Source organism: Meriones unguiculatus, chromosome 1, assembly GCF_030254825.1.
Source record: "Meriones unguiculatus strain TT.TT164.6M chromosome 1, Bangor_MerUng_6.1, whole genome shotgun sequence".
In the NCBI taxonomy this organism is placed as follows: Eukaryota; Metazoa; Chordata; class Mammalia; order Rodentia; family Muridae; genus Meriones; species Meriones unguiculatus.
This window is the reverse complement of record NC_083349.1, coordinates 145,351,037-145,363,286: the sequence shown is the minus strand read 5'-3', so window position 1 is coordinate 145,363,286 and position 12,250 is coordinate 145,351,037.

Below are 12,250 nucleotides of genomic sequence, written 5' to 3'. Positions count from 1 at the left end.
GGCCAAAGACTTCCCCAAACCTCAGAGCCTACTCAGCAAACAGCAGCAAATGGACAGGAAACCCAAGTCACTAGAGCCCGGGGGCTGGGTAAACCCTGAGGGTAAACAGTAGACAAGAAGCCACGGACAGGGGATCCCCACATCACTCCAGAAGCACTCTGCCTCCTGGCTGTGGATTCCCAGAGAGGCTGTCAAAAGAGTAGTCACAGGACCTGCCAGGCTGGCGCAGTGGGCAAAGGCCGTTACCGCCAACCATGATGGCCAGAGTTTGAATCCTGGAACCCACGAGGTAAGAAAGTTGTTCTCTGACTGCCACACATTCACTATGGCGCACACGCGGCACACACGCACACACGGGGGAGGGCTAATGTAGTTTTTATTTTTAAGTAAGAAAGACAGTTCGGGGCTGGAGAGGGAGATGGCTCAGCCATGAAGGACACTGCTCTTCCAGAGGACCTGGGTTTGATTCCCAGCACCCACACAACCATCTGTCACTCCAGTTCCGGAGGGTGTGATACCCCTCTTTTGGCCTCCTCAGGCACATATGTGGTGCACAGACATTCATGCAGGTAAAACACCCACATACATAAAAATAATAAAATTAAAAATTGCTTTTAAAAGAACGGCAGCTCATCTAGAAAGGGCTGACAGGAAAAGAAAGACACTGATATCCGACAGTGGGCCCAGAGCTGCAGCAGTCACAAGACATAACCCTCATGGCCTCTGCTCTGCTGCTCCAGTTCCCAACCTGGAGATTCAGAAGGCCCTAGTAAAAGGCGTAACTTGTCAATCCCAAGACCTTTATGAGGCAAATCTCCAAGACCCACACTCTTCCAAAATTTAGCAACTCTTCGAAACCTAGGGTATCTGGGCCTGAAGGCATAGCCTGTAGCTATTCAGGGAAACTGAACCTGGAGGATCTCAAGGCCAAGCCTCATGTCCACTATAGAAGGAATTCAAGGACAGTTTCTTTGGTTGACTCACTGGAAACTTGCCTCAGAATTAAAAATCTGAGAGGGCTGGGGGCTTGTCTCAGAGGTAGAGGCCCTGCCTAGAATTCCCCAGTGAGGGGCTGGGGTGTGGCTCAGTGGTAGAGCCCCTGCCTAGAATCCCACAGTGAGGAGCTGGGGTGTGGCTCAGTGGTAGAGTCCCTGCCTAGAATCCCCCAGTGAGGGGCTGGGGGTGTGGCTCAGTGGTAGAGCCCCTGCCTAGAATTCCCCAGTGAGGGGCTGGGGGTGTGGCTCAGTGGTAGAGCATTTGCCTAGCCATGTCCGAGGCCACAGGCTCCATCCCCAGCACTGAACACGAACATGAAGCATCAAGGAGACTTAGGCTGGAGTGTGAGCAGCTGTGCTGACACACTTCGATAGGAAGCGTGGTAGTCAACCCACAGAGGAGGAGGAGAGGTGGCGTTTCAGGAACAGACCTTTGCAGACCCAGACTTGGAATTGACAGAGAAGCATGGCTTAGCCTCTTTATGCCTGGGACTGGAGGACTGAGACCACAGGTCAGTGTGCATAGCTAAGAGACTCAGGAACAGGAGAAATAACACCAATGCTGTTTAACTCTGAGACTGAAGGACTGGGTTGAGGAGCCCAAGACCACATAAGCAGAAGTCACAGACGATGTAAGCTTGGGGCGGATCCTGAGTACAGAAGGTATTGAAGTACTGAAGACTTTGGAATAGTCTCCTCATTCTTTGTGGCAGGATCTCTCAGTGAAGCCCGGAGGTCACAGATAGGACTAGCTAGCAAGCTTGCCCCTTGCGCTCCGTCTGTATCTTCCAAACGCTGGAATCACAAAGGGGCCGTTGCACCACCTCATATTTGCACGGGTGCCGTGGCACTGCACTAAGGTCATGACACGTGCGTGGCCAGCGCTTATCCAATGCTCCTCTCCTCCCCAGCCACCATGGAGGGCTTTGATGCAACCTAATATGCACTGTCTCCTTGAACCCTCATAGCACTCTGTGAGCCGGGCACTGCTAATCTCCATCTTACAGAGAAGAAAAGGAAGGGACAGAGACGCTAAGAAACTTCTAGGCCCTGCCCTGGTGGTACACACATGTAATCCCAGCACTTGGGAGGCAGAGGCAGGCAGATCTCTGTGAGTTCGAGGCCAACCTGGACTACAAAGTGAGTCCAGGACTCCAGGAAAGCTAGGGCTACACAGAAAAAATCCTGTCTTGCAAAAGAAAGAAGGAAGGAAGGAAGAAAAGAGAGAAATAGACTTCTCCAAAGCCACACTGTTTGAGACAGGCATTGGTGGTAAAAGTCATGCAAACTCCACCCAAAACCTTTATTTGATTGCTGTGATTACAAACGCCTACACACCCACAGAGTGAACACATTGTAACACATTAGAAATACTCTAAGCCTGGAAGCCACTCAGGCAGACTGCCCCTCTCTCTCCTCGTCTGGTCTTTTGGTTTTCTGTTCTGTAACAGACTCCCAGCACCCTGCTCTGGCCTCCAGCTCATTATATAGCCAAGGCTGACCTTGAACCCCTGACGCTCCTGCCTCCACCTGTCAAATACTAGGATTACAGGTGTCAGTGACCATACTCAACTTTCTGACTCCTGACTTGTGAGCTAAGGCAATCCAACCCAGCATCATCCCCAGACGTGGGGACTCACCTGATCACCCTTACTGTACAATCCTGGGCAGCCAGGATCCAAACCTGAGCAGAGAGTCCAGCAGCTGCGGGGACAGAGAACTTGGCTGTGTCGCCTTGCCTCTGTCACAGGCTTGGTGTGTGACCAAATTCCCTCTGGCTCTATGGTTGTAAGGTTGTGAGGGCTGAGGTAAGGCCTTCAGAACGAGCCTGTCACAGGCCAGGTGCTAACTATTGTTACCAGGCACGACTGCCTTTTCCTAAGAGGCGGAGACTAAAGCAGAGAGCCTCAGCGTGAACATTCAGTTCACCCACGTCTGAGTCTTCACATACAGTGTTTACTAGGGGCCTCTATGGAATCTCCAAAAGTGAGAGAAAAGACGACGGTCACTCTCTGGAAGACGTATGGTGGACCACCACTGTAACCCCAACAATCAGGAAGTAGAAGTAGGAGGATCAGCGGTTCGAGGTCATCCTCAGCTCTGAGAGTTCAAGGCTGGGTGTGGATACATAGACTCCAGTCTCAAATAGAGAAAGGAAAACAGGAGAGGGACTGGAGAGACAGGACGGCTCAGTGGTCAGGAGCTTTTGCTGCTCTTTCAGAGGACCAGGTTAGGTTCCCAGCACCCATCATCCATCAGCACCCATCATCCATCAGCACCCATAACAGGCAACCTCTGTAACTCCACTTCCTGGGGACCTGATGCCATCTTCTGGTCTCCTCACATACCGGGCACACACTTGGTGCACATACGGACATGCAGGCAAAACATTTGTATGTATGTATGTATGTATGTATGTATTATTTATTTATTTATTTGTATATATATATATATATATATATATATATTATATACAAATATATAGATCTTTAAAAGACAGGGGCGGGGGCTGGAGAGATGGCTCAGTGGTTAAGAGCACTGTCTGCTCTTCCAAAGGTCGTGAGTTCAATTCCCAGCAACCACATGGTGGCTCACAACCATCTATAATGTGAACTGCTTCTCTCTTCTGGCAGGTGTAAATGCAGATAGAACACTCATATACATAAAATAAATAAATCTTTAAAAAATTATTAAAAAAAAAAAAGACAGGGGCATTGGAGAGATGTTCTTACAGAGGATCTGAGTTGAGCCCCAGCACCCATTTTAGGCAGCTTACAACCGCTTGGAACCCAGATTCTGGGTGATCTGATGTACATATACGATTGGGCACACACACACATATGAATAACGCAAATCTTTTCTGAAAAGTAGAGAGAGCAATACTCATCATCCTGCCAAAGGGCAAACAGCATCCACCATGTCAGTTTCTCCACTGGTCCCTACATGAATTCCAAGCCATCCACAGTGGTCTGCAAATTCCCATCTCATGAAGGGTTCTGCAGCTGACCTCACACACGCGGTACACATGGGACCAATCACATAAGCTTTCATCCTTTGTACGTTAAGGTACTTCTAATCAAACATGTCCGGGGTGTGGCCTGGTGAGATGGTTCATCAGATGTCACCAAGCAAGACTGAGGGCCTGAGTTCGATGTTCGGGACTCACAGAACTAACTTTAGCAGGCTGTCCTCTGACATCTGCACACGAACCGTCATGGCATACATACATTCAGACACTTGCTTATCTGTTACGGTTTGAGCGTGTCTCTCCAACATTCATGTTGGAACTTAATCTGCAGTGTTTAGAGGTTGGGCCTCTCAGACACCATGGGGACTACCAAGATGACCACTTATAAAAACACTTAGGTGTGTGTGTGTGTGTGTGTGTGTGTGCGTGTGCGTGTGTGTACTTTCCATTCTGCCATCTACTATGGAGGACACAGTGCCCGAGGCACCATCTGCAAAACAGAAACGGAACCCCTGCCATGGAACCTGCTACCCTGAACCGGAACTTCCTGACCTCTAGCACTATGGAAAATAAATTTTTGGTTTTTGTAAATTACCCAGTCTCTGGTATTTGGTTAGAGAAGCAGAAATGGCCCAACATAGTGTCCATTAATACTTGACATGAAAATTCCGAGCGAGTGTCAACCCCTACCCTGTGGAAGCAAAGACACCAGCTACAAGCAGGGCTTCAGACAGTGACCCAGAAGAAGGCCAGCAGAACATAGTCTCCTATGTTTCATATCTGGCCTCTATTTATTTGTTTGTTTGCTTACTTGCTTACTTTTTTGGAACTTGATATAGAAACCGAGAAGGCCTCAAACTCCCAGAGTTCTACTTGCCTCTGCTCCCAAGTGTGCTGAGGTTAAAGATATCTAACCACCAGCTGGGCGTGGTGGCTCACACCTGTGATCCCAACACTCAGGGAGGCAGAGGCAGGAGGATCACTGTGAGTTTGAGGCCAGCCTTATTTACAAATCGAGTCCAAGATACCCAAGGCTACATAGAGAAACCTTGTCTTGAAAAACAAAGAAACAGGGCTGGAGAGATGGCTCAGAGGTTAAGAGCACTGGCTGCTCATCCAAAGAGGTCCTGAGTTCAATTCCCAGCAACCACATGGGGCCTCACAACCATCTATAACAAGACCTGGTGCCCTCTTCTGTTGGGTAAGGCCTACATGCAGGCAGAACACTGTATGCATAATAAATAAATCTAAAATGATCAAAAGAAAGAAAAACAAAAAGATATCTACTGCCACACCCAGCCTTACTTCTTAGTTTTCTTGGGATGGGGGAAGCTGCATCCCAGAGCGTGAATAGGAAGGTTAAATATCAATCTCATGGAGTTGGTCCTCTCCTCTTACCTTGCCATGTCTTCCGAGGTTTGAACTCAAGTCCCCAGACGTATACACTGCGTGGCTTTATCTACTGAACTATCTTGCCTGGTTTCTGTTTTGTTTTGTTTTCGGGTCCTTTCAGATTTCTAGATTTGCAGCCAGAGAGATGGTACAGTGAGTAGCAGCTTCTGGCACTAATCCTGATGACTTGAGTTCCATGCTAGGTAAAGCGGGTGGTAGGAGAGAACTGACCCCCAGGACCTGGGGCCCGGCATCTTCACAGTTTCCTGCCTGCCATTAGCATCGGGGAATGATCCAACTGGATGTGTGTTGCTTTCCCACCATCGTGCAGTCAAAATATCATGAGTCAAGCCATCTTTGCATGCAGGACCATCTGTATTTATGGGTGGAATAACAGTGTGCCTGGGGTTTGTTTGGGAGAGTCTGGCGGAGGTAGGAGAAAACAGCAAGGCCTGAAATGAAGTAAAGATATGTGCTCGTGGAGGCTGTGCCTAAGTGTGGTGCACAGTGTCATCCCGGTACAAAGGAGACTAGGACAGGCGGCTGGAAAACCCCAGGACAGCCTGGGCTACCTCGAGACCCTGTTACAGTGTGTGTGTGTGTGTGTGTGTGTGTGTGTGTGTGTGTGCGCACCTGCACATGTAAACATGGTATAACAGAAATGTATGTGTATATATGTGTTTCATATATGTGGCTCTTTCCTTCCACTATGGGGATCCCAGGGATTGAAACTCGGGTCTTCAGCCTTGGCAACAAGTACCACTACCTGCTGAGCCATCTCCATGGCCCAACGTGTTGATGATTTAGTATCCCTGTTACACTGTTACAGTACTGTGCTGACTCATCAGACACAGTCCCATATAGCCAAGAACACGAACAGGTATCTGAGGATGACCTTGAACTCCTGATGTTCCTCCATATATTTCCTAAGATATGGAAAGACAGGTATACACCACAATGTCAGACTTTTTTTTTTTTTTAATCTCAGTTTTATGAGACAAGGTTTCAGCTTGGTCTGGAATTCACTATGTAGGTGTTGCTAGAACTGCAGGCTTGAACCACCAAACCCATTCTACCTTTTGTAGAACAGTTTTGGGGCAATGAAACCATGACCAAAAGCAACTTGGGGAGGAAGAGTTTGTTCGGCTTACACTTCCACATCACTGTCCATCATCAAAGGAAGTCCAGACAGGAGGGAAGAGCCCTGGAGGGAGGAGCTGGGCAACAGGCCATGGAGGGGTGCTGCTTACCGGCTTGCTCAGCCCGCCTTCTAGAACCCAGAACTACCAGCCCAGGGACAGCAGCACCCACAGTGGGATGCACCCTTCCACGTCAACCACTAACTTTAAAACTGTCTAAACTGCAGCCTGATCTTCTGGAGGCATTTTCTCAGTTAGGTTCCTTCCTCTCAGAAGCTTTCAAGACAGGGTTTCTATGTGTAGCCCTGGCTGGTCTGGAACTCAGTATGTCAACCAGCCTGGCCTGGAACTCGGTGATCTGCCTCCCTCTGCCTCCCGAGTGCTGGGATTCAGGCTGAATGACTAGTTTACCGTCAAACGATGTAAGGCATGCACCTGTAACGTTTCAGAGGAGTCGGAGGCCAGAATATGATAAGAAGACAGGCATTGCATTACCCAACTGTAACTTCCACACTCAGGAGGCTGAGGCAGGAGCACTGGAACAATTTTCAGGTCAACCTGGGCTACCCAGTGAGACCTAGTAGGATGAATAAAAAGATACAATGGTTAAACCATCAGGAACGTATAGAAAAAGCACTAAATAAATAAATAAATTAATTAAAAAAAAAGAAAGAAAAAGCACTAATTGATTTAGTCATTGTGAGCAGGGAATGATGGTTCATGGCTGTGATCCTAGCACGAGGGAGGCAGAGGCAGGGGCATGGACACTAGTGTCAGGATACCCTGAGCCAAAAAAGTGAGACCTTGTCTCAAAAATGAAACAAAACAACTTTTATTCATTTCTAAGTAGAATTGTGGCCCCAGAAGGCCAAGACCAGCCTTTGTCTCTACTCAGTCAAGCTTGGGGAACCTCCATACAGTTTGAAGGTGAACGAGCACTCAGCCAGAATAAGCAGGTCACAAAAGAGAACAGGCAGGGAGCTAGAGAGATGGCTCGGATGCTCTCAGAGAGGACCCAGGTTCCATTCCCAGCATCCACGTGTCGGCTCACAACCACCTGTAACTCTCGATCCAGGCATCCGATGGCCTCCTTCCGACCCCAGGAACAAGTGATACACAGACATACATGAAGGAACTCACACATACACATAAAATAGTACTTTTTGAAAAGTTAAATGTAGTTGGGTGTGGTAGGACACAACTCTAATTTCAGCACCTTCAGTCAGGAGGCAGAGGCAGGTAGACCTCTGTGAGGTGGAGGCTAGCCTGGTCTATCTTGTCTTTGTACCAAAGGAAAGAGGAAAAGGGAGCAGGCAACGGGCAGTGTTGACAGACTCCCAGAGGCTAGCGCAGTGATACACCGTTCAGCTGTTAAGAGCTGAAGCTGTGGGGACGGGAAGCTGGAAAGACTAGTCAAGTATTTCTCTGTCTTGCCTTAGCTGGGGATCAAATCCGGTGTCTCTGAAGGCTAAGCAGTTTCTGTGCCACTGAGCTCAAACACACACACACACACACACACACACACACAAAAAAAAAAAAAAAAAAAAAAACAGGGACAAACTCACGGTGACACGCTCCTCACCATGATGACAATGAACTAAACCTCTGAAACTATAAGCCAGCCAGCCCCCAATCCAATGCGTTCTTTCATAAGTGCTGTCTTGGTCACCGTGTCTCTTTAGAGCAATAGAGCAGTGACTAAGACAATGCCACTCCCTGATGACAAAACATCAATAAGCCTGTGGGAGCCCGTCTTACTCAAAGCACTGCCGCCAGTACCCTGGTCTTCCTTCATCCTAGGCAGTCAGCCCTCCACCAACGGTGCTCACTCCTCACCTAGTCAACTCTGTCTTTTCCATCTGAGACAGAATCACCTGTAACCCGGAGGAGGGTCATTAAGTAGCTGAGGATGCCCTTGAACTTCTGTCTCCCCACTTTGCACACTGGAATGACTAATGTGCACCACAGAATCTGGTTTAACAGAACTTTTTCCAAGACTTAAGATCTCATCTACTTATGTATTTATATGCCCCGCATGGAGGTCAGAGGACCAATTCCAGGAATTGGTTCTCCACTTCCACCGTGTGGATCCTGGGGATCACCCTCAGGTGGCCGGCTTGGTGGCCAAAGTCTTCAGCCACGAAACCATTTTGCTGGCCTTAACATTTTTAAAAAGAACCATATAGCTGGATATAATGGTGCACACCTGTAGTCTAGGAGCTTGGGAAACTGAGGCAGGAGGATCACTGATTAAGGCCAGCCTGGGCTATATAGTGAGACCCAGCCTTTAAAAAAAATAAAAGACTAATTAAAATAAATTAATAAGCTGTAGTTGTGGCTTGATGATTCTGTGGAACATGGGCCTCAGAATCTCCATCTGGAAAGTGGGGGTAATTCTCCTAATTTTTCCTTAGTGTTTGCCTTTCTGAAGGGCTGTAATCCTTGGCCCCATCCACCTGTCCGAAACCCCAGTTGATCTGTTTTCTAGCCAGAGGTGGGAGGGGAGGGGGTCAGGCTGAAGAGGAAACTCAGAAGTAAACAGAGCTGTGGGGCCCTGCAGGGCCAGGGCGTGGGCAGTAACCCCACACGGTAAACACCAGGCTGGGCAGTTTCTCATCAATTTCACCTCCGGGTTGTTCCCCAACCCGGTCTATACCACCCACAGAGCAGGCTTATCTAAGGGGGTGTCTGCAAACATACAAAAAAATAAATAAGTAAATAAAATAAACCACAAACAGAGGCCTGGGAGGAAGAGCAGCCCCAGCTAAGTAACAATATGAGATATGAAACAAGGGAAAATAAAGAAGGGAGGCAGGCAGGCACTGTGGCTCTCAGACCCACAATTACAGCGAGCACTGTCACGCTCAGGTGCTGCAGTGCACAGGAGGCTCAGCATCCCCCTAAAAATCACCACTGTGGCTATATTTTTTTCCTTTTTGAGACCCTCACCTGACCTAATACCTTGTAGACCCGCCTGGTTTTAAAGTCACAGAGATTCACCTGCGTCTCCAACATGGATTAGAACTCACGACCCTCCTGCCTCAGCCTCTACATACTGGACTTACAGACTTCAGCCACCCTGCCCCACCTCTGCTTAGCGCAGAGACCTGGTGCCTGTTCTGGGCTCCCCATCAGAAGCCTGGCTCTTCCATACCTAAGCCAGTGTGTCTCCTCGGCCTGGAAGGTTGTCCCTGATTGATTCTGCGTGAAAAACCAGTGCCTCACACATGTCCTCACACATGTCCTCACACCTCAGCGTGCCCAGTGTACAGTGGGCAAGCCTCCCCCAACTCCCCCCGGTTACCTTGACTTCTTTTGTGATAAACCTCACCCTGCAGCCTAGGCTGGCTTTGAACTTGCAGCAATCCTTCTGCCTCTGCTGGGATTATGGCACCTCCTTGTTCTTCTCCCTTGACTACACTTTCTGTGCTGGTTCATGAGACTGGAGAGTGCCTGGATCTGGGACAGGTTACTGTGGCTTTGGGTCCCACCTCACCTCCACCACCCACAGAGCTCATCCTCAGGCTCTCTGGAGTCTCCCTCTGCCCTTCTGTACGAGGGAGCCACAGCCCACAACAGCGTCTTGGCTTTTGGTGTTTTTGAGACAGTTTCTCTCTGTGTGGCCCTGGCTGTCCCGAAACTCAGTAGTTCTGGCCTCCAAACTCAGAGATCCACCAGCATCTGCCTCCTGCGTGATGGGATTTAGGGAGTGCACCACTACTGCCCAGCTGCTTGTTCTCTTGATACAGGGTCTCGGAGCCCAGGCTGGCTTGGAACTCCCTATGGTCCTCCAGCCTCTACTGTCCAGTTCTGGGGTGACAGGCATTTGCTACCACGTGAGGTATCACAGTCCACTCTTGGTGAGCGCGTCTTCTTAGGCAAGGCTGCAGCTTTACAAACGCAGTGGCTGAGGCTGCGCTGAGCCGGTGCTGAGGTCACCCTAAAATGACCCATAAAGGGAGCTGGTCATTTGGCTCAGCTGTTAGAATACTAACCTCGCACGCACAAAAACTCTGCGTGGCGGTGCGCACCTATAAGCCCAGTACTTGGTGAGTACAAGCAAGAGGATCAGAAGTTGAAGGCACTCCTCAGCTACACAGAGAGTTCGAGGCCAGCCTAGGCTACGTGAGACCTCACCCCCAAAATAAACACACCGAGAGCTGGTTTTAGCTCAGAGTGTTTGCCTAGCTAACAAGCTCAAGGCCCTGGGTTTGGGCCTTATCTGGGAGTGGGGAGTGGGAGTGGGAACAAAAAGTCATGTACACACCATCCCCCGTCTGTGATCTTGGGTGTGCGCCTTCTTGTCTCTGAGCCTCATATTCTCTGTGACAAGAAAGGAATAGAATCCTCGCCTCCACACCTGATGATGGCCTTCAAAGGCCCCGGGCACCTTACGGTTCGTGCTGGTTTCCAGCCCAGTTCCCTGACCTGCGTGCTGTGTGACGCCCGACCCATGAACTTCCCACTCTGAGCCTCGGTTGCTCATCTGTAACACAGGATCATAGCTGTATTCCCCTCACGGACGTGTGAGGGTTGAATCAGTTTATGTAGGTAACTGTGTCGCAGTGTGTGCCTCATCCTAAGGGCTGTTGTAACAATTAAGGCTGGGCTGGCTGGCTGGCTGGCTCAGAGGGGAAAGGCCCTTGCTTTCTGGCCGGACAACCTGAGGTCAACCTCAGGACCCACATGGTGGAAGGATAGAATTGATGTCTGACAGCTACCCTCTGACCACTGCATGCTGCAGTATGGGCACCACACATACCACACAGACACACATCAACACACACACATACACAACACAGACACACATATCAGCACATACATATACAACATACAGATATCAACACACACATCACAGACTCACATCAACACACATACCGACACACACACATAAACAATATAGACACACGAACAACACAGACACATATCAACACACATATACAACACAAACATATACAAACATATGCAATACAAAAACATATATAACATACACACACATATAAGCAAAAAAAAAAAAAAGTCCATAAGCCTGGTGACTCACGCCTACTCCAGCAGTTAGACGTGAGGTCTTTAGAAGTGGCACATGCCTGTAATCCCAGCACTACTGAGGGAGGCAGAGCAGGCAGATCTCTGTGAGTTCGAGGCCAGCCTGGTCTACAAATCGCATTCAGGAGAGCCAAGGCTACACAGAGAAACCCTGTCTCAAAAAACAAACAAAAAGTGAGGCAGGAGTTCGAGGCCAGCCCAGGCTACAGCTCAAAAAACAAAAAACAATTTCAAAAGGGAATGCTTGGGATTTGAATGCATCCCGGAGTGTGGGGCTTTGTTCATTAGTTTGTTTAGTTTTTTCTTTAGATGACTATTTCTAATTTTTTAAAACATGTGTGCGGGTAGTGTGTGTGTGTGTATGTGTGTGTGTGTGTGTGTGTGTGTGTGAATTGTTTATGTGTGCCTTCTTGATTTCTGTGCACCACATATATACAGGTTCCCAGAGAGGCCAGAAGAGGGCACTGGATCCCCTGAAGTGGGAGTTATAGACGGTTGTGAGCTGCCCAGAGTAGGTGCTGGGAACCGAACCTAGTTCCTCTGTAAGAACTGCAAGTGTTCTTCACAGCTCAGCCACTTCTCCAGCCTCCTTTATTACTTTTAATAAAGGTGCCCATATTGGTCAGAGGCGTCTCAGTCCCCTGGGGCTGAGGTTACAGGCGGTAGTGTGCCAACTGGCCTTAACTTGGATCATATGCCAGATCGTAAAA